The sequence below is a fragment of the Bombina bombina genome, chromosome 1, assembly GCF_027579735.1.
Source record: "Bombina bombina isolate aBomBom1 chromosome 1, aBomBom1.pri, whole genome shotgun sequence".
In the NCBI taxonomy this organism is placed as follows: Eukaryota; Metazoa; Chordata; class Amphibia; order Anura; family Bombinatoridae; genus Bombina; species Bombina bombina.
The window spans coordinates 278,050,869-278,069,178 of NC_069499.1; positions in this window are offsets into that span (position 1 = coordinate 278,050,869).

Here is an 18,310-nt window from a genome sequence, read left to right on the forward strand (position 1 = left end):
TTTTTTCATTAACCAGAGATCTGTAAAAGTGAGCTCATGGTAGCATTAACCGACTGGGTAGCTCCACCAAAAGGGTCCTTCTTGTACCTGGAACTTGTAGCAATAGAGCGGAGAAAGGGATTTTAGCAAGAGCCCACCCTAATAACCAGACAAGACCAGTATTAAGGTGAAACACATACAGACTTTATTGGGAAAACCACACAGCTAATATACAAATTCTCATCTTGATAAGAGTCTTACCTGATCCCGCCATTAATGCACCTCCTGACAGGCTGGCGCCTCCGTATGATCCATAGTCACATAGAGACCTCCACAGTATCTAGATCGCAGTTTCGGGGTGATCAGTCCCCATATGCCACAGTCCAAAAAGTGACATGATTTGTTACTAGGGACTGGAGCTTCAGCCTGGCAAATTTATTGAGGTGTCCAAAACCCCTGGTACCTGGGTGAGCTCCCCCTCGGCAATCACCCCAACCCTTGTCCACCAAAGGCACAACAAATCCCCAAAAGCAGAGCTCTGGAACAAAGGGCCTCTGGAGCGAACTAGGGTAAAGTTCAGTGGGATTCCTGGGTAGCCCGGCCTTCTAGTAGTTCCATAAGTCCGGCCAGCCGGGAAGGAGCCAAGCAGCAAGAGAGCAGCTCTTTTCAAGATGAAGTATAAGCAGTGAGAACACAAGAGTTTAACATTGCGCAAGCATTTCTCAAGAAATGCTAGTGCAATGCTGCCAATTGGCCTCTAGAAGGGGGTGTCAATCATCCTGATTGCCAGAAACTACGCGCAGAGATAGCAGCAACCGCTGCTTATTAAATCCCCCCTTAGAAAGATGCAATTGCCATTGTGAAGTATCTTATCTTACAGTCATGTCTCACCATATCAAAGTTGACGAGGTTTCCTTTTTTCTTTTTTTTTTTTCTTTTTTTAATTTTCTCATTTGCATACATTAGTGCAGAATGCTTTATAGAAACGGTTTGTTTTCTGTTTTTTTATTAGTTTGTTTAGTAATGTTTTTAAAACAATTTTGTGATGTCGGCCATCTTGACAGTGGAAGTGATTTATGCTGCAAGAAGTTATCAGCTGCGAGATAGAAGCAGCTGTATTGATTTCAATGAAGCCAATTTAGCCACTAATTGCTCTAACAAGGGATGGGTACAAATCTCTTTAAATCTCACCATTTTGTAGCAGTGATATTGTGGTAAGATGTTTCAGCGGAATATGAGTTTCACCAATGTGTTTAATTGGATCTAGGTCTATGCTGTGGAGTTCTTTCTATTTCGTTTTTTATTCCTTCTGCAGTAAACCTGTTATAATATCCTTGGGCAAAATTCTAATGATACACAAGTGTCTCTTGTCATTTGCTCAACAGATGGGTTTCAGCTACCTCCCAGTATTGCATTGCGGCTCTGGAGCTGCTTTTATCTATGTGTTTAACTCTGTTGCAGGGGTTAAACACACAGATACAAGCAATAGTGCAATAATAATTAGAGCATTTTCTTTTTCCATGTTTATATTCATTTAAAAAGAAATGTGAATGCTGCTTATTTTATCTCCTTTGCTGTTGCCAGTGAGGGATAGATATACAGGAGCTCCTGTACATATGAGCGATCACAATTTTCGAATTTAAAGTGCAGGAAAAGCAGGCAAAATAAATAGTGAAAGTTTAAAGCATAGTTAAACATTCTACGGAGAATAACATGATTCTAATAGTATCAAAAATATGCAACCAGAGCTCCTAACCATCCTGAATATTGAAGGGTTGTCATTGGTTAGAAGATCTACCCACTTACAGAATCCTTGTCAATTTCCATAGTGCAACCAGGCACTGCCCTATCTCCACCTATGGCACAGAGAAGCTCTGCCTAACTCTGGCCTAGATTTAGAGTTGGGCGGTAGCCGTCAAAACCAGCGTTAGAGGCTCCTAACGCTGGTTTTTACCGCCCGCTGGTATTTGGAGTCAGTCAGGAAAGGGTCTAACTCTCACTTTCCAGCTGCGACTTTTCCATACCGCAGATCCCCCTACACCATTTGCGTATCCTATCTTTTCAATGGGATCTTTCTAACGCTGGTATTTAGAGTCCTGGCTGAAGTGAGCGTTAGAAATCTAACGACAAAACTCCAGCTGCAGAAAAAAGTCAGTAGTTAAGAGCTTTCTGGGCTAACGCCGGTTTATAAAGCTCTTAACTAATGTACTCTAAAGTACAATAACACCCATAAACTACCTACGTACCCCTAAACCGAGGTCCCCCCACAACGCCGCCACTCTATTAAAATTTTTTAACCCCTAATCTGCCGCTCCGTACACCGCCGCCAGCTACGTTATCCCTATGTACCCCTAATCTGCTGCCCCTAACACCGCCGACCCTTATATTATATTTATTAACCCCTAATCTGCCGCCCCCGCTATCGCTGACACCTGCATATTTTTTTTAACCCCTAATCTGCCGCTCGGCCGCTCCGTACACCGGCGCAACCTACATTATCCCTATGTACCCCTAATCTGATGCCCCTAACACAGCCGACCCCTATATTGTATTTATTAACCCCTAATCTGCCGCCCCCAACGTCGCCTCCACCTACCTACAATAATTAACCCCTAATCTGCCGACCGGACCACACCGCTACTATAATAAATGTATTAACCCCTATAGCTAAGTCTAACTCTAACCCTAACACCCCCCCTAACTTAAATATAATTTAAATCTAACGAAATAAATTAACTATTATTAAATAAATTATTCCTATTTAAAGCTAAATACTTACCTGTAAAATAAACCCTAATATAGCTACAATATAAATTATAATTATATTGTAGCTATTTTAGGATTAATATTTATTTTACAGGCAACTTTGTAATTATATTAACCAGGTACAATAGCTATTAAATAGTTAATAACTATTTAATAGTTACCTAGTTAAAATAATTACAAAATGACCTGTAAAATAAATCCTAACCTAAGTTACAATTAAACCTAACACTACACTATCAATAAATTAATTAAATACAATACCTACAATTATCTACAATTAAACCTAACACTACACTATCAATAAATTAATTAAATACAATACCTACAAATAAATACAATTAAATAAAGTTTGAGGTGAATTTTTTTTACGGTATATACTGGTAAGAATATAAAACTGGCCCTTAATGTTTTAAAAATTGGCACTGCGGGTTAGGGTTTAGGGTTATTAGGGTTTGGGGTTAGGGTTATTAGGGTTATGGGTTTAGGATTAGGGTTAGTTTTCTTTTTTCTTGTTTTCCTCCTCTAAAAACTAAGTGCTTCTTATGGTCAGGTGCGTCTTATGGAGCGAAAAATACGATAGTTCTTTTTTATTTTCTGTACTTTAGTTAGTTTATTTCATTGTATTTATTTGTAGGTATTGTATTTAATTAATTTATTGATAGTGTAGTGTTAGGTTTAATTGTAGATAACTGTAGGTAGCTTATTTAATTAATTTAATGATAGTGTAGTGTTAGGTTTAATTGTAGATAATTGTAGGTATTGTATTTAATTAATTTAATGATAGTGTAGTGTTAGGTTTAATTGTAATTTAGGTTAGGATTTATTTTACAGGTAATTTTGTAATTATTTTAACTAGGCCTGGCTGAAGTGAGCGTTAGAAATCTAACGACAAAACTCCAGCCGCAGAAAAAAGTCAGTAGTTAAGAGCTTTCTGGGCTAACGCCGGTTTATAAAGCTCTTAACTACTGTGCTCTAAAGTACACTAACACCCATAAACTACCTATGTACCCCTAAACCGAGGTCCCCCCACAACGCCGCCACTCTATTAAATTTTTTTAACCCCTAATCTGCCGCTCCGTACACCGCTGCCAGCTACGTTATCCCTATGTACCCCTAATCTGCTGCCCCTAACACCGCCGACCCCTATATTATATTTATTAACCCCTAATCTGCCGCCCCCGCTATCGCTGACACCTGCATATTTTTTTTAACCCCTAATCTGCCGCTCGGCCGCTCCGTACACCGCCGCAACCTACATTATCCCTATATACCCCTAATCTGCTGCCCCTAACACAGCTGACCCCTATATTATATTTATTAACCCCTAATCTGCCACCCCAACGTCGCCTCCACCTACCTACAATAATTAACCCCTAATCTGCCGACCGGACCACACCGCTACTATAATAAATGTATTAACCCCTAAAGCTAAGTCTAACTCTAACCCTAACACCCCCCCTAACTTAAATATAATTTAAATCTAACAAAATAAATGAACTATTATTAAATAAATTATTCCTATTTAAAGCTAAATACTTACCTGTAAAATAAACCCTAATATAGCTACAATATAAATTATAATTATATTGTAGCTATTTTAGGATTAATATTTATTTTACAGGCAACTTTGTAATTATATTAACCAGGTACAATAGCTATTAAATAGTTAATAACTATTTAATAGTTACCTAGTTAAAATAATTATAAAATTACCTGTAAAATAAATCCTAACTTAAGTTACAATTAAACCTAACACTACACTATCAATAAATTAATTAAATACAATAGCTACAATTATCTACAATTAAACCTAACACTACACTATCAATAAATTAATTAAATACAATACCTACAAATAAATACAATTAAATAAACTAACTAAAGTACAAAAAATAAAAAAGAACTAAGTTACAAAAAATAAAAAAATATTTGCAAACATTAGAAAAATATTACAACAATTTTAAAATTCCCAATCGGAATTAAGGTAGGAAAATTCTGATTGGCTGATGCAATCAGCCAATCAGAATCAAGTTCAATCCGATTGGCTGATCCGATCAGCCAATCAGATTGAGCTTGCATTCTATTGGCTGATCGGAACAGCCAATAGAATGCGAGCTCAATCTGATTGGCTGATCGGATCAGCCAATCGGATTGAACTTGATTCTGATTGGCTGATTCCATCAGCCAATCAGAATTTTCCTACCTTAATTCCGATTGGCTGATAGAATCCTATCAGCCAATCGGAATTCGAGGGACACCATCTTGGATGACGTCCCTTAAAGGAACCTTCATTCGTCGGGAAGTCGTCGGTGAAGATGGATGTTCCGCGTCGGCGGGATGAACATGGATCTGGAAGAAAGAAGATTGAAGATGCCGTTGATAGAAGACTTCAGCCGGATCATGGACCTCTTCAGCTCCCATTTGGATGAAGACTTCAGCCGGATCATGGACATCTTCAGCCCCCCGCTTGGGCTTGGATCAAGACATCGGAGCCAGGATGGATCGGTGTGATACCCGGCGAGGTGAAGATAAGGTAGGAAGATCTTCAGGGGCTTAGTGTTAGGTTTATTTAAGGGGGGTTTGGGTTAGATTAGGGGTATGTGGGTGGTGGGTTGTAATGTTGCGGGGGGTATTGTATGTTTTTTTTTACAGGCAAAAGAGCTGAATTCTTTGGGGCATGCCCCGCAAAGGGCCCTTTTCAGGGCTGGTAAGGTAAAAGAGCTTTTCTATTTTAATTTTAGAATAGGGTAGGGCATTTTTTTATTTTGGGGGTCTTTCTTATTTTGTTAGGGGGCTTAGAGTAGGTGTAATTAGTTTAACTTTGTTGTAATATTTTCTAATGTTTGTAAATATTTTTTTATTTTTTGTAACTTACCGTATTTTTCGCTCCATAAGACGCACTTTTTCCCCCCTCAAAAGTAATGGGAAATGTCTGTGCGTCTTATGGAGCGAATGTAGAACAATTAATCGTTGGTGTATAGCGTTCAGGCTACCTTGAAGCAGCTACTTCTGTGTGTATATCTCTAAAGCCATCCTCTCAAATCAACGGCATTTACAAACTCATCACCCCACAGTATTGACAAAAGTTTATGCAGCATTCATTTCTACAGACGCCTACCTCACTGGAGCTAATGGCAGAACCTTTACCTAAGGACTTGTGTGCACGCAGCTGTCGCCAGCTTGTCAGCGTTCCTGTCTGTGAAGCCGTGCTGTGAGCGCTCACTGCCAGCTCAGCCTGTCAGCAATTCCAGCGTTCCGATTGGACGATCTGCACACACCCACCTCGGCTCAGCGTCTGCATCAGACAAGCACATCTCCCACTGCAGATTACCGGAGCAGCCTGTTTAACCGCTGCTGAGACCAGCGCATCAGGTACTTAAGCACTCTCCTTCTGCTACAAGCCACTACCTCATGAACTGTTACTAATACAAAGTACCGGTATGTAAACAGACTGTTGCTCTCAAAGTATAACCATAACGATACTGCTTGCATTACTCAGACTACCTGTACTCAAAGAATAGCTATGAAGTATAAGGTGTTCTAATTATTTGCGATCCACCACACTAACTGCGGTTACTTACAGATCCTAACAAGAACACTGTTAACAGGTTAGCCTTATGCTGCACTCGTTTTAAAGTTTGAGGTGAATTTTTTTTACGGTATATACTGGTAAGAATTTAAAACTGGCCCTTAATGTTTTAAAAATTGGCACTGCGGGTTAGGGTTTAGCGTTATTAGGGTTTGGGGCTAGGGTTATTAGGGTTATGGGTTTAGGATTAGGGTTAGTTTTCTTTTTTCTTGTTTTCCTCCTCTAAAAACTAGGTGCGTCTTATGGTCAGGTGCGTCTTACGGAGCGAAAAATACGATAGTTCTTTTTTATTTTTTGTACTTTAGTTAGTTTATTTCATTGTATTTATTTGTAGGTATTGTATTTAATTAATTTATTGATAGTGTAGTGTTAGGTTTAATTGTAGATAACTGTAGGTAGTTTATTTAATTAATTTAATGATAGTGTAGTGTTAGGTTTAATTGTAGATAATTGTAGGTATTGTATTTAATTAATTTAATGATAGTGTAGTGTTAGGTTTAATTGTAACTTAGGTTAGGATTTATTTTACAGGTAATTTTGTAATTATTTTAACTAGGTAACTATTAAATAGTTATTAACTATTTAATAGCTATTGTACCTGGTTAAAATAATTGCCTGTAAAATAAATATTAATCCTAAAATAGCTGCAATATAATTATAATTTATATTGTAGCTATATTAGGGTTTATTTTACAGGTAAGTATTTAGCTTTAAATAGGAATAAGTTATTTAATAAGAGTTAATTTATTTAGTTAGATTTAAATTATATTTAACTTAGGGGGGTGTTAGGGTTAGGGTTAGACTTAGCTTTAGGGGTTAATACATTTATTATAGTAGCGGTGAGATCCGGTCGGCAGATTAGGGGTTAATAATTGTAAGGTTAGGGGTGTTTAGACTCGGGGTACATGTTAGGGTGTTAGGTGCAGACGTAGGAAGTGTTTCCCCAGGTTAATAAATATAATATAGGGGTCGGCTGTGTTAGGGGCAGCAGATTAGGGGTACATAGGGATAATGTAGGTTGCGGCGGTGTACGGAGCGGCAGATTAGGGGTTAATAATAATATGCAGGTGTCAGCGATAGCGGGGGCGGCAGATTAGGGGTCAATAAATATAACATAGTGGTCGGCGATGTTAGGGGCAGCAGATTAGGGGTACATAGCTATAATGTAGGTTGCGGCGGTGTACAGAGCGGCAGATTAGGGGTTAATAATAATATGCAGGTGTCAGCGATAGCGGGGGCGGCAGATTAGGGGTTAATAAGTGTAAGGTTAGGGGTGTTTAGACTCGGGGTACATGTTAGGGTGTTAGGTGCAGACGTAGGAAGTGTTTCCCCATAGGAAACAATGTAGCTGTGTTAGGAGCTGAACTCTGCTTTTTTGCAGGCGTTCAAACAGCCCCATTGTTTTCTATGGGGGAATCGTGCACAAGCACGTTTTTGAAGCTGGCCACGTCCGTAAGCAACGCTGGTATTGAGAGTTGCAGTGGCGGTAAATATGTTCTACGCTCCCTTTTTGGAGCCTAACGCAGCCCTTCTGTGAACTCTAAATACCAGCGGTATTTAAAAGGTGCGGGAGGAAAAAAGCCAGCGTAGCTAACGCACCCCTTTGGCCGCAGAACTCTAAATCTAGCCATCTGTCTGTAACATGCTCAGCTCTGCCCATGACACACCCACGTCCTGTTTTATGTGACCTCATTTGCTGCACAGTGCAAAGCTTTAAAATGAATTGAATGACATTGGCCAGCTTATGGGCAAACTACAGAAAAAGTTTGTTTTTATCAAAAATAAAACAAACACAACTAAATGTATTTTTTTTATGCAATGAAAAGAATAAAAAGGGACAGTCTCTTTTATTTCTTTACTGTTTAAGAAGATAGATGATGCTTTTATTAACCATTCCCCAGCTTTGCATAACTAACATTCTTATATTAATAAACCTCTGCAGGATACCCATTATTCCAGTGTTTTTTAAATCTTGTACAAGAGCTAGACAATGCTAGTTCATGTGAGTTATATAGGTAACATTGTGCTCTCTCCTGTGGAGAATTATAATGGTTATGCAAGGTAACTCCAGACTTGCCTAAATTTAAAAAGGGAACTTTATTTTTCTTGTAGTGTCCAAAGTACAAAAAAGAAACAGGGCTTATACCAGGTCGTTAGTCCTGTCTGTAAAAAATAAAGGTCCCTTTTTTAATTTATGCAAGACTGAGGTCTTCTGATTGTCTATGTAGTGGTGGCTGTCCCTGGACTCCATGCCTTCAGATTGAAACAAGTGGTGCTGTCCCCTACACTCTGAATTAACAATGGTTATGCAAGGAAGGACTAGCACTGATTGGTTAAAATGCAAGACTGTAAAAAGCACTGAGATAAGGGGCAGTCTGCAGGGGCTTAGATAAAGATAATCACAGAAATAAATCTGATTTCTTTCATGTAATTAGCAAGAGTCCATGAGCTAGTGACGTATGGGATATACATTCCTACCAGGAGGGGCAAAGTTTCCCAAACCTCAAAATGCCTATAAATACACCCCTCACCCCACCCACAATTCAGTTTTACAAACTTTGCCTCCTTTGGAGGTGGTGAAGTAAGTTTGTGCTAGATTCTACGTTGATATGCGCTCCGCAGCAAGTTGGAGCCCGGTTTTCCTCTCAGCGTGCAGTGAATGTCAGAGGGATGTGAGGAGAGTATTGCCTATTTGAATGCAGTGATCTCCTTCTACGGGGTCTATTTCATAGGTTCTCTGTTATCGGTCGTAGAGATTCATCTCTTACCTCCCTTTTCAGATCGACAATATACTCTTATTTATATACCATTACCTCTGCTGATTTTCGTTTCAGTACTGGTTTGGCTTTCTACAAACATGTAGATGAGTGTCCTGGGGTAAGTAAATCTTATTTTCTGTGACACTCTAAGCTATGGTTGGGCACTTTATTTATAAAGTTCTAAATATATGTATTCAAACATTTATTTGCCTTGACTCAGGATGTTCAACATTCCTTATTTCAGACAGTCAGTTTCATATTTGGGATAATGCATTTGAATCAATCTTTTTTTCTTACCTTAAAATTTGACTCTTTTTTCCCTGTGGGCTGTTAGGCTCGCGGGGGCTGAAAATGCTTCATTTTATTGCGTCATTCTTGGCGCTGACTTTTTTGGCGCAAAAAATCTTTTCTGTTTCCGGCGTCATACGTGTCGCCGGAAGTTGCGTCATTTTTGACGTCCTTTTGCGCCAAAGATGTCGGCGTTCCGGATGTGGTGTCATTTTTGGCGCCAAAAAGCATTTAGGCGCCAAATAATGTGGGCGTCTTATTTGGCGCTAAAAAATATGGGCGTCGCTTTTGTCTCCACATTATTTCAGTCTCATTTTTTCTTTGCTTCTGGTTACTAGAAGCTTGTTTATTGGCATTTTTTCCCATTCCTGAAACTGTCATTTAAGGAATTTGATCAATTTTGCTTTATATGTTGTTTTTTCTCTTACATATTGCAAGATGTCTCACGTTGCATCTGAGTCAGAAGATACTTCAGGAAAATCGCTGTCTAGTGCTGGAACTACCATAGCTAAGTGTATCTGCTGTAAACTTTTGGTAGCTATTCCTCCGGCTGTTGTTTGTATTAATTGTCATGACAAACTTGTTAAAGCAGATAATATTTCCTTTAGTAATGTACCATTGCCTGTTGCAGTTCCTTCAACATCTAAGGTGCAGAATGTTCCTGATAACATAAGAGATTTTGTTTCTGAATCCATCAAGAAGGCTATGTCTGTTATTTCTCCTTCTAGTAAACATAAAAAATCTTTTAAACTTCTCTCTCTACAGATGAATTTTTAAATGAACATCATCATTCTGATTCTGATGACTCTTCTGGTTCAGAGGATTCTGTCTCAGAGATTGATGCTGATAAATCTTCATATTTATTTAAAATGGAATTTATTCATTCTTTACTTAAAGAAGTACTAAATGCTTTAGAAATAGAGGATTCTGGTCCTCTTGATACTAATTCTAAACGTTTAGATAAGGTATTTAAATCTCCTGTGGTTATTCCAGAAGTTTTTCCTGTTCCTAATGCTATTTCTGAAGTAATTTCCAGAGAATGGGATAAATTGGGTAATTCATTTACTCCTTCTAAACGTTTTAAGCAATTATATCCTGTACCGTCTGACAGATTAGAATTTTGGGACAAAATCCCTAAAGTTGATGGGGCTATTTCTACCCTTGCTAAACGTACTACTATTCCTACATCAGATGGTAATTCGTTTAAGGATCCTTTAGATAGGAAAATTGAATCCTTTCTAAGAAAAGCTTATCTGTGTTCAGGTAATCTTCTTAGACCTGCTATATCATTGGCTGATGTTGCTGCAGCTTCAACTTTTTGGTTGGAGACTTTAGCGCAACAAGTAACAGATCATGATTCTCATAATATTATTCTTCTTCTTCAGCATGCTAATAATTTTATCTGTGATGCCATTGTTGATATTATCAGAGTTGATGTCAGGTTTATGTCTCTAGCTATTTTAGCTAGAAGAGCTTTATGGCTTAAAACTTGGAATGCTGATATGGCTTCTAAATCAACTCTACTTTCCATTTCTTTCCAGGGTAACAAATTATTTGGTTCTCAGTTGGATTCTATTATCTCAACTGTTACTGGTGGGAAAGGAACTTTTTTACCACAGGATAAAAAATCTAAGGGTAAAAACAGGGCTAACAATCGTTTTCGTTCCTTTCGTTTCAACAAAGAACAAAAGCCTGATCCTTCATCCTCAGGAGCAGTTTCAGTTTGGAAACCATCTCCAGTCTGGAATAAATCCAAGCCTTCTAGAAAGGCAAAGCCTGCTTCTAAGTCCACATGAAGGTGCGGCCCTCATTCCAGCTCAGCTGGTAGGGGGCAGGTTACGTTTTTTCAAAGAAATTTGGATCAATTCTGTTCACAATCTTTGGATTCAGAACATTGTTTCAGAAGGGTACAGAATTGGTTTCAAGATGAGACCTCCTGCAAAGAGATTTTTTCTTTCCCGTGTCCCAGTAAATCCAGTGAAAGCTCAAGCATTTCTGAATTGTGTTTCAGATCTAGAGTTGGCTGGAGTAATTATGCCAGTTCCAGTTCTGGAACAGGGGATGGGGTTTTATTCAAATCTCTTCATTGTACCAAAGAAGGAGAATTCCTTCAGACCAGTTCTGGATCTAAAAATATTGAATCGTTATGTAAGGATACCAACGTTCAAAATGGTAACTGTAAGGTCTATCTTGCCTTTTGTTCAGCAAGGTCATTATATGTCCACAATAGATTTACAAGATGCATATCTGCATATTCCGATTCATCCAGATCATTATCAGTTCCTGAGATTCTCTTTTCTGGACAAGCATTACCAGTTTGTGGCTCTGCCGTTTGGCCTAGCTACAGCTCCAAGAATTTTTACAAAGGTTCTCGGTGCCCTTCTGTCTGTAATCAGAGAACAGGGTATTGTGGTATTTCCTTATTTGGACGATATCTTGGTACTTGCTCAGTCTTTACATTTAGCAGAATCTCATACGAATCGACTTGTGTTGTTTCTTCAAGATCATGGTTGGAGGATCAATTCACCAAAAAGTTAATTGATTCCTCAGACAAGGGTAACCTTTCTGGGTTTCCAGATAGATTCAGTGTCCATGACTCTGTCTTTAACAGACAAGAGACGTCTAAAATTGATTTCAGCTTGTCGAAACCTTCAGTCACAATCATTCCCTTCGGTAGCCTTATGCATGGAAATTCTAGGTCTTATAACTGCTGCATCGGACGCAATCCCCTTTGCTCGTTTTCACATGCGACCTCTTCAGCTCTGTATGCTGAATCAATGGTGCAAGGATTACACAAAGATATCTCAATTAATATCTTTAAAACCGATTGTACGACACTCTCTAACGAGGTGGACAGATCACATTCAGGGGGCTTCTTTTGTGCTTCCGACCTGGACTGTAATTTCAACAGATGCAAGTCTCACAGGTTGGGGAGCTGTGTGGGGATCTCTGATGGCACAAGGAGTTTGGGAATCTCAGGAGGTGAGATTACCGATCAATATTTTGGAACTCCGTGCAATTTTCAGAGCTCTTCAGTCTTGGCCTCTTCTGAAGAGAGAATCGTTCATTTGTTTTCAGACAGACAATGTCACAACTGTGGCATACATCAATCATCAAGGAGGGACTCACAGTCCTCTGGCTATGAAAGAAGTATCTCGAATTCTGGTTTGGGCGGAATCCAGCTCCTGTCTAATCTCTGCGGTTCATATCCCAGGTATAGACAATTGGGAAGCGGGTTATCTCAGCCGCCAAACGTTGCATCCGGGCGAATGGTCTCTTCACCCAGAGGTATTTCTTCAGATTGTTCAAATGTGGGAGCTTCCAGAAATAGATCTGATGGCGTCTCATCTAAACAAGAAACTTCCCAGGTATCTGTCCAGATCCCGGGATCCTCAGGCGGAAGCAGTGGATGCATTATCACTTCCTTGGAAGTATCATCCTGCTTATATCTTTCCGCCTCTAGTTCTTCTTCCAAGAGTAATCTCCAAGATTCTGAAGGAATGCTGGTTTGTTCTGCTGGTAGCTCCGGCATGGCCTCACAGGTTTTGGTATGCGGATCTTGTCCGGATGGCCTCTTGCCATCCGTGGACTCTTCCGCTACGACCAGACCTTCTGTCGCAAGGTCCTTTTTTCCATCAGGATCTCAAATCCTTAAATTTAAAGGTATGGAGATTGAACGCTTGATTCTTGGTCAAAGAGGTTTCTCTGACTCTGTGATTAATACTATGTTACAGGCTCGTAAATCTGTATCCAGAGAGATATATTATAGAGTCTGGAAGACTTATATTTCTTGGTGTCTTTCTCATCATTTTTCTTGGCATTCTTTTAGAATTCCGAGAATTTTACAGTTTCTTCAGGATGGTTTAGATAAAGGTTTATCCGCAAGTTCTTTGAAAGGACGTATCTCTGCTCTTTCTGTTCTTTTTCACAGAAAGATTGCTAATCTTCCTGATATTCATTGTTTTGTACAAGCTTTGGTTCGTATAAAACCTGTCATTAAGTCAATTTCTCCTCCTTGGAGTTTGAATTTGGTTCTGGGAGCTCTTCAAGCTCCTCCGTTTGAACCTATGCATTCATTGGACATTAAATTACTTTCTTGGAAAGTTTTGTTCCTTTTGGCAATCTCTTCTGCCAGAAGAGTTTCTGAATTATCTGCTCTTTCTTGTGAGTCTCCTTTTCTGATTTTTCATCAGGATATGGCAGTGTTGCGAACTTCTTTTGAATTTTTACCTAAAGTTGTGAATTCCAACAACATTAGTAGAGAAATTGTGGTTCCTTCATTATGTCCTAATCCTAAGAATTCTAAGGAGAAATCGTTGCATTCTTTGGATGTTGTTAGAGCTTTGAAATATTATGTTGAAGCTACTAAGTCTTTCCGAAAGACTTCTAGTTTATTTGTTATCTTTTCCGGTTCTAGAAAAGGCCAGAAAGCTTCTGCCATTTCTTTGGCATCTTGGTTGAAATCTTTAATTCATCTTGCCTATGTTGAGTCGGGTAAAACTCCGCCTCAAAGGATTACAGCTCATTCTACTATGTCAGTTTCTACTTCCTGGGCGTTTAGGAATGAAGCTTCGATTGATCAGATTTGCAAAGCAGCAACTTGGTCCTCTTTGCATACTTTTACTAAATTCTACCATTTTGATGTATTTTCTTCTTCTGAAGCAGTTTTTGGTAGAAATGTACTTCAGGCAGCGGTTTCAGTTTGAATCTTCTGCTTATGTTTTTCATTAAACTTTATTTTGGGTGTGGATTATTTTCAGCAGGAATTGGCTGTCTTTATTTTATCCCTCCCTCTCTAGTGACTCTTGCGTGGAAAGATCCACATCTTGGGTAATCATTATCCCATACGTCACTAGCTCATGGACTCTTGCTAATTACATGAAAGAAAACATAATTTATGTAAGAACTTACCTGATAAATTAATTTCTTTCATATTAGCAAGAGTCCATGAGGCCCGCCCTTTTTTTGTGGTGGTTATGATTTTTGTATAAAGCACAATTATTCCAATTCCTTATTTTATATGCTTTCGCACTTTTTTTATCACCCCACTTCTTGGCTATTCGTTAAACTGAATTGTGGGTGTGGTGAGGGGTGTATTTATAGGCATTTTGAGGTTTGGGAAACTTTGCCCCTCCTGGTAGGAATGTATATCCCATACGTCACTAGCTCATGGACTCTTGCTAATATGAAAGAAATGAATTTATCAGGTAAGTTCTTACATAAATTATGTTATATTTTAAAACTAGTATAGATGTCACTTTCCATGGAAATGGACCAGGCATTCACTCTCCATATATCCTATATAATGCTGCCCTTGTGAAACTACAGTTTATGGGCTCCAGTGGAGTACAAAATATTGCTTACGTGAGTGCGATATTTGTGCACCACTCAGTAATACCAGCGCACGCAAATGTGCGCTGGAATAACAAGTAAAGCACAATGCAAATGCGACCTCGCATTCACATTGCATGGAAACTTTGCGCCCACAAGAGTGCACTTCCATAGGCTCCAATGGGAACCTCGTTCTCATGCCATTAGACACGGCTAAGAACCTAGCACAGTGAAGGAGTAAGTCATGCAGCGTTGGGTAGCAAATATAAAATATAAATGTATATGAATATATACATATATATTGTATATTTTTGAGAACACACATTCCCTATAGATGGCAATGTAAAGGCACTTTTTAGTACCATTTTTTTTCTAACACCCCACACCCACTCAATTTAAGCCCTAAAAACTGCTTTGTGCAGTTTAAAAATAAAATGATATATATATATATATATATATATATATATATATATATATATATATATATATATTTATATATATATATGCTTATTTTTTATTTTCAAAAACCCACACTATACTTAATTTAGGGGGCAATTGGTACACATTTTGAAAATTAACCAGAGATCTGATCACTGGTTAATTTTCGCAGCACTAATTGCAACCGTGAGCTTGTGGTAGCAATAACCAGTGCGCCCGTAAACAGGCAAATTTGCCTGTTTACTGGCGTGCAATAAATTAGCGCTCCCCTTGTAATCTAGTCCTATATTGTTGTCACTACAGATCCATGCTCCAGTCCGTGATGGATACAGCATTAAATACCCATCCTGCCATTCTGTGTATGCTATAAAGTAACTGAAAGAAATATCGTAACTTGTGGGAGATTTAGTCTAATTAATTTTCTGTGCAGTGGAAGATGTTTTTCAGACAAATGCTATAGATCATGGTTCATTATTACAGAAACTCATTATTTTTAATGAGCAATTTTATTGCATTTGGTTCCAAGCAGAATAAGATAGAGTTTTTTTGGATGCAGAAAAGCTTGTTAAACGTGAGCGCCAACTAATGTGACATCTCGTTAGAACCTGTGAAAAGGGGCAGGAAGGTTAAAGAGATAGCCCTAAGGATTAAAGAATAATTTGATGGGTGTTGCTGTAGTCACAGTTGATGAGACTAATTCTCCTTTCGGCCATGGGAGTTTTCGGTCACAATTACTTCATTATCAGAGTACCAAAGGAAGAAATGTAATGAGCACATGCTCCCTACACATTAGACAGATATATGGAATATAAATTACATAAAGATAGTCATATTATTATTTTTTTACTGTGTAATTCTTACATTTAAAATTTCTACTTAGATACTTTTGTTGCTGTCAAGACAAAGTAATCCAGCCTTTAATTTTTAGCTTAAGTAATACAGACTATAATAAAAAAAAATATTATTATCATGTTGCGGTTGACAAAACTCTTCATCTCTTCATCTTTTGCCATTACTCATTCAGCAGCTGAGCAGATTTCCAGTTTTGAATCAATTACATGTTCCTCTTTTCCAGGTCACAAAATGTTAATGTTTAATCTTTTGCTTTTGTCAAAGCTGCTTATTATTTAAAGTCCGAACCAATGGATTAATATCTGATCATAAACATCTGTATTTACCAGGCGTTGGGTCCTGGAAACTTGGGACCACACTAAGGGCTAATTGTTGCATGCGAACGATATCAAGTTTATATCTCTACTGGAGACCTGAAGTAAAGTGTTAGGGTTACAAGAAAAGTATAACAAAACACATGTAAACATATTAAAATAAAGTATTTCACTCATGTGTGTATATATATATATATATATATATATATATAATTAAATGTAAAATACATGTTTATTATTTAATAAAAGCACTATAGATTTAATTTGAGTGGTGTTAGTGCACAATAGCGCTATTATTTTTGTACTCCACTTGTAATCTATGCCAGAGTATTAAATTTAATCAGTGGATCTTCATACACAACTTGGATTTCCTGTTTCCCCCCCAGTAAATACTGTATAATTTGCCGATTTCCTATGTGACATTTGTAAATATCTTAATGTCCTGTTTTTGTTCAAAAATAGTTGACAACTCACTATGAACAACAAAAAGAAGGTAAGTACAACAAAGTAGAATTCTGTTATTGCCTACCTTGCTAATGTTCACAGACTTTTTTATGGACAGGAAGGTCTAAGCTGCATGAGGGAGACTCAGGGACACCCTAAGCATTTGTGGGACCTTGGGCAAGACATATTTGTGAGGTTCCTCAGCACAGCCACCTTATTGCCCCCCCCTGTATAGCCCAGTCTTATCCCCAAATTCTGTGTGTCCTATATAAAGAATACCACTATGTATTATACCTACTGATATTATAAACACTTACGGCTAGATTTGGAGTTTTGTCGGTAACGACCCGAAAAGCTAACGCCGGCTTTTTTCTGGCCGCACCATAAAAATAACTCTGGTATTGAGAGTCCACATAAAGGCTGCGTTAGGCTCCAAAAAAGGAGCGTAGAGCATTTTTAACACAACTTCAACTCTCGATACCAGAGTTGCTTACGGACGCGGCCAGCCTCAAAAACGTGCTCGTGCACGATTCCCCCATAGGAAACAATGGGACTGTTTGAGCTGAAAAAAAACCTAACACCTGCAAAAAAGCCGCGTTCAGCTCTTAACGCAGCCCCATTGTTTGCTATGGGGAAACACTTCCTACGTCTGCACCTAACACCCTAACATGTACCCCGAGTCTAAACACCCCTAACCTTACACTTATTAACTCCTATTCTGCCACCCCCGCTATCGCTGACCCCTGCATATTTTTTTTAACCCCTAATCTGCCGCTCCGTAAACCGCCGCTACTTACATTATCCCTATGTACCCCTAATCTGCTGCCCCTAACACCGCCGACCCCTATATTATATTTATTAACCCCTAATCTGCTCCCCACAACGTTGCCTCCACCTGCCTACACTTATTAACCCCTAATCTGCCAACCGGACCTGAGCGCTACTATAATAAAGTTATTAACCCCTAATCCGCCTCACTAACCCTATAATAAATAGTATTAACCCCTAATCTGCCCTCCCTAACATCGCCGACACCTAACTTCAATTATTAACCCCTAATCTGCCGACCGGAGCTCACCGCTATTCTAATAAATGGATTAACCCCTAAAGCTAAGTCTAACCCTAACACTAACACCCCCCTAAATTAAATATAATTTTAATCTAACGAAATTAATTAACTCTTATTAAATAAATTATTCCTATTTAAAGCTAAATACTTACCTGTAAAATAAATCCTAATATAGCTACAATATAAATTATAATTATATTGTAGCTATTTTAGGATTAATATTTATTTTACAGGTAACTTTGTATTTATTTTAACCAGGTACAATAGCTATTAAATAGTTAAGAACTATTTAATAGTTACCTAGTTAAAATAATTACAACATTACCTGTAAAATAAATCCTAACCTAAGTTACAATTAAACCTAACACTATACTATCATTAAATTAATTAAATAAAATACCTACAATTACCTACAATTAAACCTAACACTGCACTATCAATAAATTAATTAAATACAATATCTACAAATAACTACAATGAA